General features: G+C 40.5%; 1 non-coding gene across 1 annotated transcript; it reads left to right on the top strand.

Annotated features, from left to right (window-relative positions):
• The first annotated feature begins 540 nt into the window (after positions 1-540).
• On the top strand, positions 541-644 carry LOC119472415. The gene has a single exon (XR_005201569.1). It is a non-coding gene; the product is annotated as a small nucleolar RNA U13 (small nucleolar RNA).
• The last annotated feature ends 15,159 nt before the right edge of the window (positions 645-15,803 follow it).

Raw genomic sequence — 15,803 nt, forward strand, 5'->3', positions numbered from 1 at the left:
TAGTAGAGACGGGGTTTCACCATGTTGGCCAGGATGGTCTCGATCTCTTGACCTCGTGATCCACCCGCCTCGGCCTCCCAAAGTGCTGGGATTACAGGCTTGAGCCACCGCGCCCAGCCCTTCTCCCTTTTAAAAGTGTAGAAAACACTGTCCCTGGTGTGCTACCACACAGATTTATCAAAGCTAAACATTTTGCCGCATTTACTCCAACTTTTCTTTAAGAAATAAAGCTGCAGTTGAACTTCCTTCTTCAATCCATCCCCTTCTATTTTTCTTCAGAGGCATCTGTTATCTTGCTTTTGGTGTTAACCATTCACATATGTACATTTCATATTTTAAATTGGGATTTTAAAAGACCCCCCACCCCCCAGTGACTCTAATGTTTTAGTCTAGATGAAGAATCCAAAGTCCAGAGAGGTCAAGACTTGCATGAGGTCACTTAGCAAGGTAAGACCAAGATAACGCATGAGCCCAGGACTCCTGTCTCTTAGTCCTTGTTTTCCCATGCACCATGGTGCATCTTTCAGGCAATGTGTATAGATCCTTTTGCAGTTCATAAGTGTGATGATTGGGTTTTCATGCTCATGTGTAAGATGTGCTTCCCTCAAACCTTGCTATAATGTCAGCACAGTATCTATCTGACATGAAAAAAATAAAAATAAAAATTTTTTAAATGGGCTAGGTGCGGTGGCTCACGCCTGTAATCCCAGCACTTTGGGAGGCTGACAGGTGGGTCACTTGAGGTCAGGCTTTCGAGACCAGCCTGACCAACATGGTGAAACCCTATCTCTACTGAAAATACAAAAATTAGACAGGCACGGTGGCGGACGCCTGTAATCCCAGCTACTCGGGAAGCTGAGGTCGGAGAATCGCTTGAACCTAGAAGGCGAAGGTTGCAGTTAGCCAAGATTGTGCCACTGCACTCCTGCCTGGGTGAGAAAGCTGGATTTCATCTCCAAAAAAAAAAAAAAATTAATGTATATAAATGAAATTGTTACCATACGCTATGTCTCAGAGATAGTGCTAGACTTAAATATATATGTGTATATATATGTGTGTGTGTGTGTATAAATGTGTGTGTGCATGTATATATATATGTATATTATATACGTTCATTCAACCCTCCCTCTAGAGAAAAGACTAAGAGGTGAAGTTACCTTCTCTATGTTACCCAGCTAGCAGGTAGCAGAGGTAAAATTGGCCCCCCAGGGCTGTCTGACTTCTAATGCTGCCCTCTAGTGGGGACAGTATGGGAAAGGCATGAGTTTAGAAAGCAGAAACCTCTAAGTTTGTGTCTGGTTTCTCCACTTGCTGCCCAGAGAATCCTGGGTAAGTTAAGCTCATTTAAAGTACCATTTATTGAATCTCTACTAAGCACCAGCAATCTTTACACATCACTTCATTTAATACCCACAACCACATTCAAAGTGTAATATAATTATTTTGTCTCCATTTTCTGAGGGAGAAATTGAGACTCAGGGAGGGCACACCATTAACAAGGAGCAAAGCCCGAAGCAGGACTCAGGATCACCAGCTCCAGAGACTGTGCCCCGAAATATACTCAGCATGTTTTTTTTTCTCTCTCCTGGTTTAAGTGTTTTTTAAATTTCATTTTTGAATTTATCATGTAGTTTGTATATAACATATCTGATTAAAGTCTTGTAGACAAAATATACAAAAACCTCTTAAAACTTGATAAGAAAACAAATACTCAAATTAAAAATGAACAAGAGATCTGAACACACGCTTTATTAAAGAAGATATACAGATGGAAAATAAGCATAGGAAAAGATGTTCAATGTCATTTGTCATTAGAAAAATGCAAATTAAAACCACAATGAGATACCATTATATACCTACTAAAATGGTTAAAATCCATAAATCTGAAACCAAAGACAAAGATGCAGAGAAATAAGAACTCTCATATTTTCTTAGTGGGAATACAAAATGGTATAATCACTTTGGAAAACATTTAACAGTCCTCAAAATGTTAAACATAGTTACCTTATGACTAGCAATTCCATTCCTATGTGTATAACCAACAGAATTGAAAATATATGTTCACACACACACACAAAATGTATAAAATGTTCATAGCAATGGGCATGGTGGCACAGGTCTGAAGTCCCAGCTACTTGGGATGCTGAGGCAAAAGGATCCCTTGAGCCCAGGAGTTCCAAGTCACAGCGTGTTATGATCATGTTTGTGAATAGCCATTGCATTCCAGCTTGAGCAATACAGAAGAACCCCATCTCCAAAAAAATAAGAAATGAAATGTCCATCACATCATTATTCACAACAGTCAAAAAGTGGAAATAACCCAAATGTTCATCAACTTATGAATGAATACATATAATGTGGCCGATTCATGCAATGGCATATTAGGTGATAAAAAAAAGAATAAAGTACTCATACCTGCCACAGCATGGATGAACCCATAGAACCAAAATTCTATGAACCCATAGAACCAAAATTCTATGCTAAGTGAAAGAAGCCATTTACTAAAGGCTACATGTTGGATTATTCCAAGTATATGAAATGTCCATAATAGGCAAATCCACAGGGCCAGAAAGTTTGCCAGGGGATTGGGGGAGAAGATAAGTAACAGGGACTGCTAGTGGGTGTGGGATATCTTTATGGGGTTAAGAAAATATTCTAAATTTAGATAGTGGTGATAGTTGCACAACCTAGGAAATATACTAAAAATCATTAATGGTAGACTCTAAATGAGTACATTGTATTGTATATGAATTATACATCTATTTAGATAAAGTTATTAAAAATATAAAGTTGTAAAAAATGAAGTAAGGGCAACAAATATTGAAATCAATGATGCAGAGCCAGAGTACTAGGGCAGGTAGAAGTGTATTTTTGGTGCAAGCAGCGAGGTCATCCTGGCAGAGGTGCTCTTACTCAAAAGACTGTTTTAATAACCTAGTTAAGAATGGCTTGGGGCAGGAAAAAAAAAAATGGCTTGTGACCAGATGGGCTGTTTTCAAATAAACATGTGAAGGACTGAGAGCAGGTATAATGTCTACACATCAGAAACAACTACAAAAAACCCTATATACATTCTGGTAAAATATATGACCATCAAGACAAAGTGCTAAAAGTTTTTAAGCAGAAGGTGATTAAAAAACAAAAGCAACCAGGAATCAAATTGACATCTGACTTCTGAATAGCAACACCAGAAGCAAAAAGACAATGGAATAATGTTTTTGAATTTTTAAAGTAACCTGAAACCATACAAACTCCTAGAAGAGGGCAAAATTGTAAAGTGTCATGACATTGGTCTTGGTAATGTTTTGGGGGTGGGGGTATGACACTAAAAACCCAGGCAACAAAAGCAAAAATGGACAAGTGGGACTATATTAAACTAAGAAGCTTCTGGGATTGGTGCAGGGGTTTGCACCTGTAAGCCCAACATTTTGGGGGGACAAGGTGGGTAGATTGCTTGCGCTTAGGAGTTTGAGACCAGGCTACACAACATGGCAAAATCTTGTCCCTACAAAAAGTACAAAAACTTAGCTGGGCGTAGTGCCCTGCCTGTGATCCCAGCTACTTGGGAAGCTGAGGTGAGAGGGTTGCTTGAGCCTGGGAGGTGGAATCTGATGTGAGCTGAGGAGCCGAGTGTGTGCCACTGCACTTCAGCCTGGGTGACGGAGCCAGACTGTGACTCAAAAAGAAAAAAGCTTCTACACAACAAAGAAAATAATAAACGCAATGTTAATCATCAAGGAAATGCAAATCAAAGCCACAATGAGATATCACCTTACACCTGTTGGGAGATCTGTTATAAAAAAAAAAAAATAAAGAAAATAACAGATGTTGGTGAGGATGTGGAGAAAACCGGAACCCCTTTGTCCTTCTGGTGGGAATGTAGAATGGTGCAGCCACTACGGAATACAGTATGGAGATTCTTCAAAAAATAAAAAGTAGAACTACCTTGAGACCTAGCAATCTCACTTCTGGGCATTTATGCAAAAACATTAAAATCAGGATCTCAAAGAGATATTTGCATTCCCATGTTCATTGCAGCATATTCACAATATCCAAGTGGTAGAAGCAATCCAAATGTCCACCACGAGATAAGTAGACAAAGAAAATGTGGTATGCACATATAGTGGAATATTATACAGCCTTAATAAAGAAGGTCCTGTCACATGCTAAACATGGATGAACTTTAAGGCCTGAGGCTAAGTGAAATAAGCATCACAGAATACAAATGGTGCACAATTCCACTTATATGAGATACAAGATGTGAAGATGATGGGTCTGTCAGGTGAACCTGTTGACTGATACCTACCACTCAGTGTTAGAAAGAGGTACCAGGCCATCCATTTTCCAAGCTCTGCTTATGTATTTTTATTTTTTCATTTTTAGAGACAAGACCTCCTCATTTGGTTGCCCAAGCTGGTCTCAAACTCGTGGCCTCAGTCGATCCTCCTACCTCAGCCTCTCACAATGCTGAGAGTACAGGCATGAACCACTATGCCTGGCCTTCTGCTTATGTACTGAAGAACTTTCATACCTTGAAGAACTTTTATGTTCAAAGACTGACATGATGAAAATGCCTTTTTAAAAATTGGAGTATTTCTAAAGTATAACATAGTCTAATAAGAAAATAAAACAAGACAACTGAACATATTTTAAAATTTTTAAGAAAAAAGTTTAAATTTAGAATGTTATATCTAATCATATTGCTATTTCAATGTAAAAACAAAATAAAAATATTTACAGAAGATATGCCACCTGAATAGACTTTGAAAGCACTCTTGGAGAAAAAATCAAATGAAATGCAAAAATTAATTTAGATCCTTTCCTCCAGTGCTCATCAAAAGAAAAACAAATTAATTTAGACTGGTGCCTTATGAAATCCAGCACTTGAGTTCCAGGTATTTACCAAACTGATTTCAAAACTATGTGCACACAAAATCCTGCACATGAATGTTGTTAGTAGCTCTTTTAAAAAATTAATATAATCATCAGAAAGTGAAAGGAACCAATATATTCTTCAGTTGGAAAATGGATAAACAAACTGTCATATATCCAAACAATGGGGTACTATTCAGCCATTAAAAGGAATGAGCTATCAAGCCATGCAAAAATATGTGCAAATCAAATGCATACTGTTAGGTGAAGGAAACCTGTTTGAAAAGTCTCCATTTATACTGCATTCTGGAAAAGGCAGCAAAGCTATTGTGACAGTAAACAGATCAGTGGTTGCCTGGCATTTGGGAAAGGGGAAAGGTTGAGTAGGTGAGGCACAGGGCATTTTTTTTGCAAACTGAAACTATTAAGTGTGATACTGTAAAGGTGAATAAGTGACATTATCCATTTGTCAAAACCTACAGAACTTTACAGTATGAAGAGTAAACTCTAATGCATGCAAATTAAATAAAAATCATTTAGGAAGATGGAGAGTACCTAGACAGGATGAAGAGTGTGGCACAAGAATTTGTACATGAAGTATATGAATGTATAAAATGTATGAAATAGCCTCGATGATCAGAGTGTTGACCTAAGTGACCTTGAAAATGAATGGAGAATACATGACTTAAATCAAAAGAAACTACACACAATTACTGTACATTAATTGGTAAAATTGTTTTCCTTGGGGGCATAGGTTAACTATTTTGAAGCCACCATATACATATATAGAATTGATCAATTGAGTAAATGGATAGCAGAAATTGGGAGCCAGGCTTCCAACTGGTGGGAGGTTACAGACAAGTTACAGGGAAGGTCAGAACGATACATGTGATACTAAATTAGAGTAAGAGGCATCAATATGAACTCATGCTTAGCCTAATATTGATACAAATGGACACATTTATAGATATGTGTAGGTACATTGGTAAGCATACACACATATATTTTCTTGCTCTGTCAGCTAAGAGGGCCTAAAGATGACATCCCAGTATCAATTAGCACACCCAATGCCCAGATCTTGCTCTCTAACACCATTCTCCAATAAAAAGAACCAAGGCTCTTTGGTGAAACAGCTGATTCTAGGGCTGAGGGAGGAAATATACAAGATGATCCTGGGACTTCTTAGAGTGCCAGAAAGTGAAGAAGAGCTCACATACAACAATGGGGCTGTGTCAAAGGGACACATGAGACAACATAAAGAGTTCCCAATGACTCCCAAAAATTAGAGCAAAATAACAATAATAATGCAGAATTGAATTATAATCTATGGCATAAACATCCATTGGTTTATACTAATATAAGTAAATGATTAAATAAATAAGTGTGGAAGAATAGGTGTTTCCTGTGTAGAAGAATTCCAAGTAATTTATGCAGATGTTCCTTCCTCAAGGAGGTGGAGCATAGCTGCACACTCCTTAGGTGTGGACTGCATACAATTATTTCCTTCCAAGAGTACAGTATGGTAAGGGAGGTGGGAAGCATAGGTTTATGGGGGAGAAACTGGCAAACAATACCTTAGCCAGCTGATAAATGTTATCATCAACAATAAGAAGTCATTTTGATAGTATGACTCCCTGATATGAAGTGATAAGAATGGCACTTTCTCTGTGGTCTTCTTCTCCAAAACTCCAAATCCCAGTTGAATCAAAAAAAAACAGCAAACCTCAATGGAGAGTCTACAAAACAGCTGGTCAGAACTTTTCAAATCTGTCAAGGTCTTCAAAAACAAGAAAAGTCTGAGAAACAGTCACAGTCTACAGGAGCCTTAGAAGACATGATAATAAAATATAATGTGGTATCTTGGATGGGATCCTGAAATAGCAAAAGGACATTGGAGAAAACTAAGGACATCTGAGTAAGGAATAATTTTAGTTAATAATAACAGCAATATTGGTTCATTAGTTGTGACAAATGCACCATACTAATGTGGGAGGTTCATAGGGAATGAGTGTGGGGCATATGCACATTATCTGTACTATCTTTGCAACTTTTCTGTAAATTTAAAACTATTCTAAAATACAAATTTCATTTAAAAATAAAATTTAAATTTAAAAAGTAATATAAAATTGCTTTTCAAACTTTTGTGTATAGTTCTATGAATTTTAACACATGCACAGATTTGTATAATGAAAACCATAATCAGGGTACAGAATAGTTCCATCACTTTCAAAAATGCTCCTCTGCTATCCCTGTGTACGCACACCCTCCTGCTACCCACCCCCTGGCAACCACTGATTTATTCTTCATCATTATAATATTGTCTCTTCAAAAGTATCATATAAGTGGAATCATATAGTATGTAACATTTTGAGGCTGACTTCCTTCACTTGCATTATGCTTTTGAGAATCGTTGAAGTTGTGCATATTTATTGCTAAGTAGTATTTTGTTGTATAGATATGGCACAGTTTGTTTATCCACATACCTGTGAAGGTGATTTGGATTGTTTCTAGTTTTTGGCGATTACAATAGAGCTACTATAAACGTTCAAGTGCATTCCACGCCTGTGAAAGAGAGAAAAAAATCACATACATTTATTTGTGTGTACTACCACCAGTACTTTTTTTTCTCTTGGATAAACATCCAAGAATGGAATAGCTAGATCATGTGGTAGGTGTATATTTATCTTTGTAAGAGATCACCAAACTGTTTTCTTGAGGAGTAACACGTGTTGGTGCTCACTCCAGCAGTGTATGAGCATTCTAGTTGCTCCACAGACTCTCGAGAACTTGGTGTTATCAGTATTATTTTATTTTAGCCATTAATATTTTAAAATTTAATTACACCTGCATGTTTCCAGAAACAATGCATAGAATGACTTTGCGTCTTTACATTTTACATATGTGGAATAATACTAAATATATTCTTTTGATACTCACTTTTTATTCTTTCAATGTTGCTTTTGAGATTTTTTAGTGTTGATTCACATACACCTAGTTCATTCACCGTAACTGCTATATTGTGTGCTATTTTACAAATATATCAATGTATTTGTTCAAGACCCCTAGGGATGGCCATCCAGGTTATTTCCAATTTCCTACTGCCTAAGACAGTGCTAACATGGACATCCTGATGCATATCTTTTTGCACATAAATGTGAGACATTTAAGGACAGTGATTCTCAAAACTTTTGGTCTCAGGACCCATTTACACTTTTAAAAATCACTGAGGACTCCAAAGAGCTTTTGTTTATGCATATTACACCTGCCAATGTTGACCCTATTAGAAACTAAAACTGAGAAAATTTAGGTATTGTTACTTTAATTTTTTTAAATGGTGCATATAAGATAAACAAGTATATTTTCTTTTCTAAAACAAAAAGATTAGAGAGAAGAGTGAAAGTGTCTTATACTTATAAAAATCTCTAATGTCTAGCTTAAGAAAAGAAATTCATTTATCATACCTGCTTCTGCATTTAATCTGTTTGATATCACATATTATTTAACTTCCAGAAAACTCCACTGTACATTCATGAGATAATGAGAATGAAAAAGCAAAATAGCATTTTAACAAAAATGACTGTGGCTTCATGGACCCCTATCAGGGCACTGGGGAGAGAACTTTGAGAACTCTTGTCCTAGGCTACACACCTGGAAGAGGAATTGCTGGGCTATGTAGTTGACACAGTCTAGTTGCTTTTCTTTTCTTTTTTTTCTTTCTTTCTTTCTTTTTTCTTTTTCTTTCTTTTCTTTCTTTCTTTTCCTTCCTTCCTTCCTTCCTTCCTTCCTTCCTTCCTTCCTCCCTCCCTCCCTTCCTTCCCTCCCTCCCTCCCTCCCTCCCTCCCTCCTTCCTTCCTTTCTTTCTTTCTTTCTTTCTTTCTCTCTCTCTCTCTCTCTCTCTCTCTCTTTCTTTCTTTCTTTTTTTTTTTACTTTAAGTTCTGGGGTACATGTGCTAAACATGCAGGTTTATTATATAGGTAGGTATACATATGCCATGATGGTTTGCTGCACCTATCAACCTGTCATCTAGGTTTTAAGCCCCACATGCATTAGGTATTTGTCCTAATGCTCTCCCTCCACTTGTCCCCAGCCCCCCTACACACCCTGGTATGTGCTGTTCCCCTTCTTGTGTTCATGTGTTCTCATTGTTCAACTTCCACTTATGAGTGAGAACGTGTGGTGTTTGGTTTTCTGTTTCTGTGTTAGTTTGCTGAAGATGATGGTTTCCAGTTTCATCCATGTCCCTGCAAAGGACATTAATTCATTCTTTTTTTGGCTGCATAATATTCCATGGTATATATGTGCCACATTTTCTTTATCCAGTCTATCATTAATGGGCATTCGGGTTGATTCCAAGTCTTTGCTATTGTAAATAGTGCTGCAATAAACATACGTGTGCATGTGTCTTTATAGTAGAATGATTTATAATCCTTTGTGTATATACCCAGTGGGATTGCTGCGTCAAGTGGTATTTCTGTTCTATATCCTTGAGGAATAGCCACATTGTCTTCCACAGTGGTTGAATAATTTACACTCCTACCAGCAGTGTAAAAGTGTTCCTATGTCTCTATATCCTCTCTAGCATCTGTTGTTTCCTGACTTTTTAATGATCGCCATTCTAACTGGCATGAGATGATATCTCACTGCGGTTTTGATTTGCATTTCTCTAATGTTCAGTGATGATGAGCATTTTTCATATGTTTTTTTGGCCAGATAAATGTCTTCCTTTGAGAAGTCTGTTCATATCCTTCACCTGCTTTTTGATGGGGTTGTTTTTTTCTTGTAAATTTGTTTAAGATCCTTGTAGATTGCTTTTCAAATGTATACTTTCACTACCAGCACATATGAGTTCCCATGTCCTTATATCTTCAGCAATACTTAATGTTGTCAGGCTTTTTAATATTTGCCCAATCTCTGGAACCAACCCAAACACCCATTGATGATAGACTGGACAGGGAAAATATGGCACATATACACCATGGAATATTACACAGCCATCAAAAATGATGAGTTCGTGTCCTTTGTAGGGACATGGATGAACCTGGAAACCATCATTCTCAGCAAACTGACACAAGAACAGAAAATCAAACACCACACGTTCTCATTCATAGGCGGGTGTTGAACAATGAGAACGCATGGACACAGGGAGGGGAGCATCACACACTGGGGTCTGTTGGGGGGAAATAGGGGAGGGACAGCGGGGGGTGGGGATTTGGGGAGAGATAGCATGGGGAGAAATGCCAGATTATAGGTGAAGGGGAGGAAGGCAGCAAATCACACTGCCACGTGTGTACCTATGCAACAATCTTGCATGTTCTTCACATGTACCCCAAAACCTAAAATGCAATAAAAAAAAATTTGCCCAATCTAATGGGCATGAAATTGTGTCTCATTATTGTTTTAATTTCAACTTCTTTGATTATTGGCAGACTAACTCTTGCGCTATCTTTGTACACTTGGCCCAGGCTGCCCCTTTTGGTCTGTACCGTACTCTGTGAGAGAAGGCCATGCCTACCTCGTTCAGAGTCTGGCATGAACCTGGCAGTCAGCATAGTGCTCAATACATTTTTTTTTTTTTGAGACAGTCTCACTCTGTTGCCCAGGCTGGAGTGCAATAGTGCAGTCTCAGCTCACTGAAACCTCTGCCTCCTAGGTTCAAGCTATTCTCCTGCCTCAGCCTCCTGAGTAGCTGGGATTACAGGTGTGTGCCACCATACCCAGATAATTTTTGTATTTTTAGTAGTGACAGGCTTTCACCATGTTGGATAGGATAGTCTTGATCTCTTGACCTCATGATCTGCCCACCTTGGCCTCCCAAAGTGCTTGGATTACAGGAATGAGCCACCACGCCTGGCCAGTGCTCAATACATTTTAACATGTTATTTAGTATTTATGGCATCATGCAGAAATAAAAACACTTCATCTTGGGTTGATTATTGTAGCAATTTCATTGGTTTTGGTTTCCTGTTATATGTCTATCTGCCTTACAAGGAAGGCCCTGTTTTAAGGCAAGGATTATTTCTTATTCATTTCTTTTTTTTCTTACAGATAGCTTCTTAGGAAATTTTTGTAGATATGTAAATTTTTACTTACATATCAAGGGACATAGTCTTCCCTCAAGACCTGGACATTCCAAGGAGGAATGACTCTGGTATCATTTCAGGCAGAACTTTCTTCTCCCTCCTTGGTCCAGCCCTGTTGCCACCATGCTATAGGGTCAGCACTGTGCCATGTTGGGTTACCCTCCAAGTGGCAGCATTGATTCTAGGGCACAGGGGCAACACTGCTTTCCCCAGTAAGAGAGAAAAAGCCACTCAGTCTTTCATCCTGGATGCATTTCTCATCATGGTAGACAGAATAATGCACCCCGAAGATGTCCAGGTCAGAGGCAGAGATGCAGAAGCTGGGGTGATAAAAACAATGAGCCAAGCAATATAAGCATCCTCTAGATGCTGGAAAAGTCAGGGAAACAGATTCTCCCTCAGAGCCCCCAGAAAAAAAAGCAGCTCTGCCAACCCATTTTGGACTTCTGATGGCCAGAGCTGTAAGATAATTAATTTGCATTGTTTTAACTAAGTTAATGGCAATTTGTTACAGCAGCAAAATAGAAACTAATACAATCATATACCCAGAGACACCATTTGCCTCCTTATAATATGTGCTTATGTATGAATGAGCTTTCCTTAGAACAATCCAGTCATTTTATTTTAATCTTCTACTTCTTCTAAGTTTGGTTTCCCTACCAGACTGATGGAAAGCAGGGTCCTCGGCTGTCTCATCTACTGCTGTGCCTATCTCCAGTATCCTTGTCCATCTGGTTACCCACTACAGCCCAAAAACCTGTCATGGGGCCTGGCACAAAGTAGGCTCTTGAGAAATATTTGTTGAGGGAATAGTACATCTTGACATATTGTTATAGTTATCTACTGCTGTATAACAAACTACTTCCAAAATGTAGTGGCTTAATACAACAATATTTATCTTGCCCATGAGCTCTGCAATTTGGGCAGAGCTCAGCAAGGACAGCTTGTGTCTGATCTACTTGGCATCAGCTGGGACAGCTCAAATGCCCAGGGCTGGTATCATCTGAAGTCCCAATCAGTACCATGCTGGTTGCCAGCTGGGACCTGAGCTGGGGCTGGGGCCGGAACATATACATGTGTCTTCTCCAGGTGGCACTTGGCTTCCTTCCAAAATGGTGGCTGGGTTCCAAGGGTGAGTATCTCAAGAGATCTGTCCAAAGTTGTGTTACCTTTTAAGTCTTTGCACAGACGTCACACACTGCTACCTCCACAACAGTCACAATCCCAACCAGATTCAAGGGGTGAGACTGTGAGTGGGCAACATGGATGCAGAACACATGGGATGGGACACATTGATGAAGCCATCTTTGGGAAATGCAATCTGCTACATACATATTCATCATTTACAGACATTTATGAAGTATGCTCCATATGCTGAACACTGGGTTTACAATGGCAAATCATACAGATGGGGTTTCTGTTGCCATGGAGTTTGCATTTCAGTTGGAGTGTTGTGGGGGGAGGATTCAGACACGTAAACAAATACATAAGATAAAACCTGCATGCATGGGTTAAAAGGAGGATGTTGTTTACATACATCAGCCAGGGAAGGCCTTTCTGGGGATGTAACAACTTCCTGAAGCTGGACTAACTGGAAGGAGCCATCTGGACCAGCACCTGTGGGCAGAATGCTCCAAGCAGAGGGAATCACAGATATCATGGGATAACCTTGGCATGTCAATGACACAGGAAGAAAGGCCATGTGGCTAGCATGCAATGATCTCAGGATGCAAAGTAATGATGAAGAGGCAGATGGGGGCCAGATCATATAAAGATATGCTGAACAACCTGGATTTGATTTCTGAGTGCAATGGAAAGCCACTGGAGACTCTTCAGCAGTAGCATGATCTAAGTTGCATTTTTTTAAAAACATCATTCTTTCAAAAAACAAAACTCTCATAGCCTACTTTGAAATGGAAGTGTGGAGAATTATATGCACCACCACAACTTTCATTCATTCATTCTTTTGTTTATGATCCTTTGCAATTATTATATAGTCAGAAACAACATACTCATAAACCAATAGGCTGAAATTAAGTATTACAACTTTTAAATCATGTCTTTCAATTAATACATGTATACTGAATGTTCCCCAAATATTGATATTAACAAAGCACTCTTCACCTTTGCCTGGAGCTTGGTGGAGGAAGTTAGAAGGACAGTAAGGATCCTGGGGATGCTGACCTGTGGCTCCTACAAGCCAGGATTGGCTGTGTGTGCTTGGAAATCACAAGCTGCAGCACTTAGCCTGGATGCATTGGAATATTTTACCTTTTTCTTTTTGTCTTGAGATGGGGTCACATTCTGCCACCCAGGCTGGAGTGCATGGGACGCCATCATGTCTCACTGCAACCTGAAACTCCTGGGCTTAAGCGATCCTCTCACCTCAGCCTCCCAAAGTGTTAGGATTGCAGGTGTGAGCCACCGCAGCTGGCTCTTTTTTACCGTTTGAACATTTGACTCTAGCCTTTCCCTGCTGCTGGCACAAGGTCTAGGAGAGGCCACAGATGTGAGCTCTAGGGTGGGCTGGTTAACTATTCAGGTGGATCATGGTAAAGGGAAACCCAACTTTATCCTGGTGGTTCTGCCCCGGAAGGCCAGTGTGCACTCACAGGTGGCTGGCAATGTCACTTGAACATTCTGCATAGATTCTCCCCGGAAAAGAGCTAGAGAAAGCAGTGTCCCTGCCACCCCACACAAATCTGCTTGATGACTGGGCCCAGTGGGGAGGGGATTTGCTCAGCATGCTGGGTGGAAGTTGCCCTGCCAGAGAACTCCAGCTTCAATTAAAGCCATTAAAGAGGATGAAGCCAAGGACCATATCCCCTGTTGGGCCCCTTGCACCAGAAGTCTGTGCTTGCAGAGCTGAGCCTTGAGAAGGGGGAGTGCTGTGAAAGTCTCCAGCCAGCAAGCGTTAATGGGGCCAGCGCCCACTTTCCATTCGGCAAATCTATGCCCAAATAAACAGTCCATTTCCCACCACCCCGTGGAACCCTGCCAAAAAAAGTCTGGGCTTTAGGACACAGTGGGCCAGCTTGGGAGTACTCCAGAATTCACTTAACTTGTAATCACTCTCCAACCAAGTTCGATTAGGCCTCTACGGTAACCAACCATTTGGTATTCTCAGGTCATGTAATGTTAAAACTGAGAAAGTCCCAGACACATCAGAAAGAGAGGGTCACCTCACCTCTTTACCTCAACACCCTCCAGCTGTGACAGCAAAACAAAGACCAGCTGCGCTCTTTTCCCAAGCTGCTGTAACTCCTATGAGTCACCAATTTATACCCAGTTGTCTTTACATATAAGACCTTTCTCCTGGAGTTCCCTGTAATATATTTAGCTACCATTTGTTGAGTGCTTACCACCAGGAACTGTGAAAAACCCTCCCTAATTATTATTTCTGTTAATCCTCTTATTAATCCTAAGAGATGAACAACTTTATTCTTATTTTGTAGTTGATGAAACTTGGGTTACAAGGACTTCAGGAATTGCTCGAGATCACATCAAAAGCACGTGACAGGCTGGGTGTGGTAACTCACGCCTGCAATCCCAGCACTTTGGGAGGCTGAGGCAGGCGGATCACCTGCGGTCAGGGGTTCGTGACCAGCCTGGCCAACATGATGAAACCCTGTCTTTACTAAAAATGCAAAAATGAGCTAGGCACAGTGGCACATGCCTATAATCCCAGCTACTCAGGAGACTGAGCTATGAGAATTGCTTGAACCCAGGAAGCAGAGGTTGCAGTGAGCCAAGATCATACCCCTGCATTCCAGCCTGGGCAATAAAGCAAGACTCCATCTGAAAAAATATAAAAATAAAAATAAAAGCATGTGTCAGAGCCAGGTCTCAGGTCTCTTTGACCTCAGAGTGGGCATGTGTAACTATTATGCCATTCTGTGTTCAAAAAGGACTGACTCGCTTGGTGGACAGGACCTGTCCTTAGGGACGGGGGCTTGCGTCTTGCTGCAATCACAGTTATATGTACATAGGATAGATGCCCTTTTTATGGCATTTGTGTCCCTCTGCTGCCCAACCTATTTTTCTGAGAGGAGTCTTCTTCCATAGCCAGAAGCAAAGTTTCCAGGGATTGGAATAAATCAGAGCCAGCTCACTGGACCCACTTCAGACCCCACGGTGCTGCAGTACTATAAAGCACAGTGGAATTGGGGCTTTGCTTTTGAGACCCTGTGCCACGTGGCTTTAGGTTTGAGGCTACCCACATCAGGCGACTGCAGATCCACAGCTGCTACAGCCTTCCTCCTCCTCAAAATCCCCGCCAGCAGCCCCCGTGGCAGCTCCGGGCACCTCTGCTTGCAGTAAACATGACCTTTGCCTTCCACCGCCAACATGACATTGGCATGTCGCTGCTGATCTGTAAACACAATTGTGTTTTCAGTCTTCTGACTGAATTTTGTTACCAGGATCCTAACAGGCAGCAGGTCTCTGTTTATCTGTAAACAGCAGCCCCGCTCCCCGGCAGAGAGGTTAGGATGCTGTTTGTTTTTATTACTTTACAGTAAGAGGAAAAGGTGATTTGTGACAGGCGTCCACATTTCCCCTCCCTCTCCTGCACATCTACAAAGATAATCCCTCCTTCTTTCCGAGTGCACGCATAGATTCATACCCTAGATCAGAGGAAAGACTGGAGCAGGTCTCTTACCTTTTAGCGTCTCTTGGAATAACGCGGAAGAGCCTGGTGGAAATCATTCAGAGAATAAATGTCCAGTGCCTCGTGGAATGCCAGCACAATCCCCTTCATGAAGGAAGGGACTACCGGGAACAGCTCCCCAGGAAACTCTGCCCAAGGCCCCAGAAGCACCGGGTTCTGCTCCTGAAGGTCACTCATGGTG

This window comes from Cebus imitator, unplaced genomic scaffold (genome assembly GCF_001604975.1).
Source record: "Cebus imitator isolate Cc_AM_T3 unplaced genomic scaffold, Cebus_imitator-1.0 Scaffold99, whole genome shotgun sequence".
NCBI lineage: Eukaryota > Metazoa > Chordata > Mammalia > Primates > Cebidae > Cebus > Cebus imitator.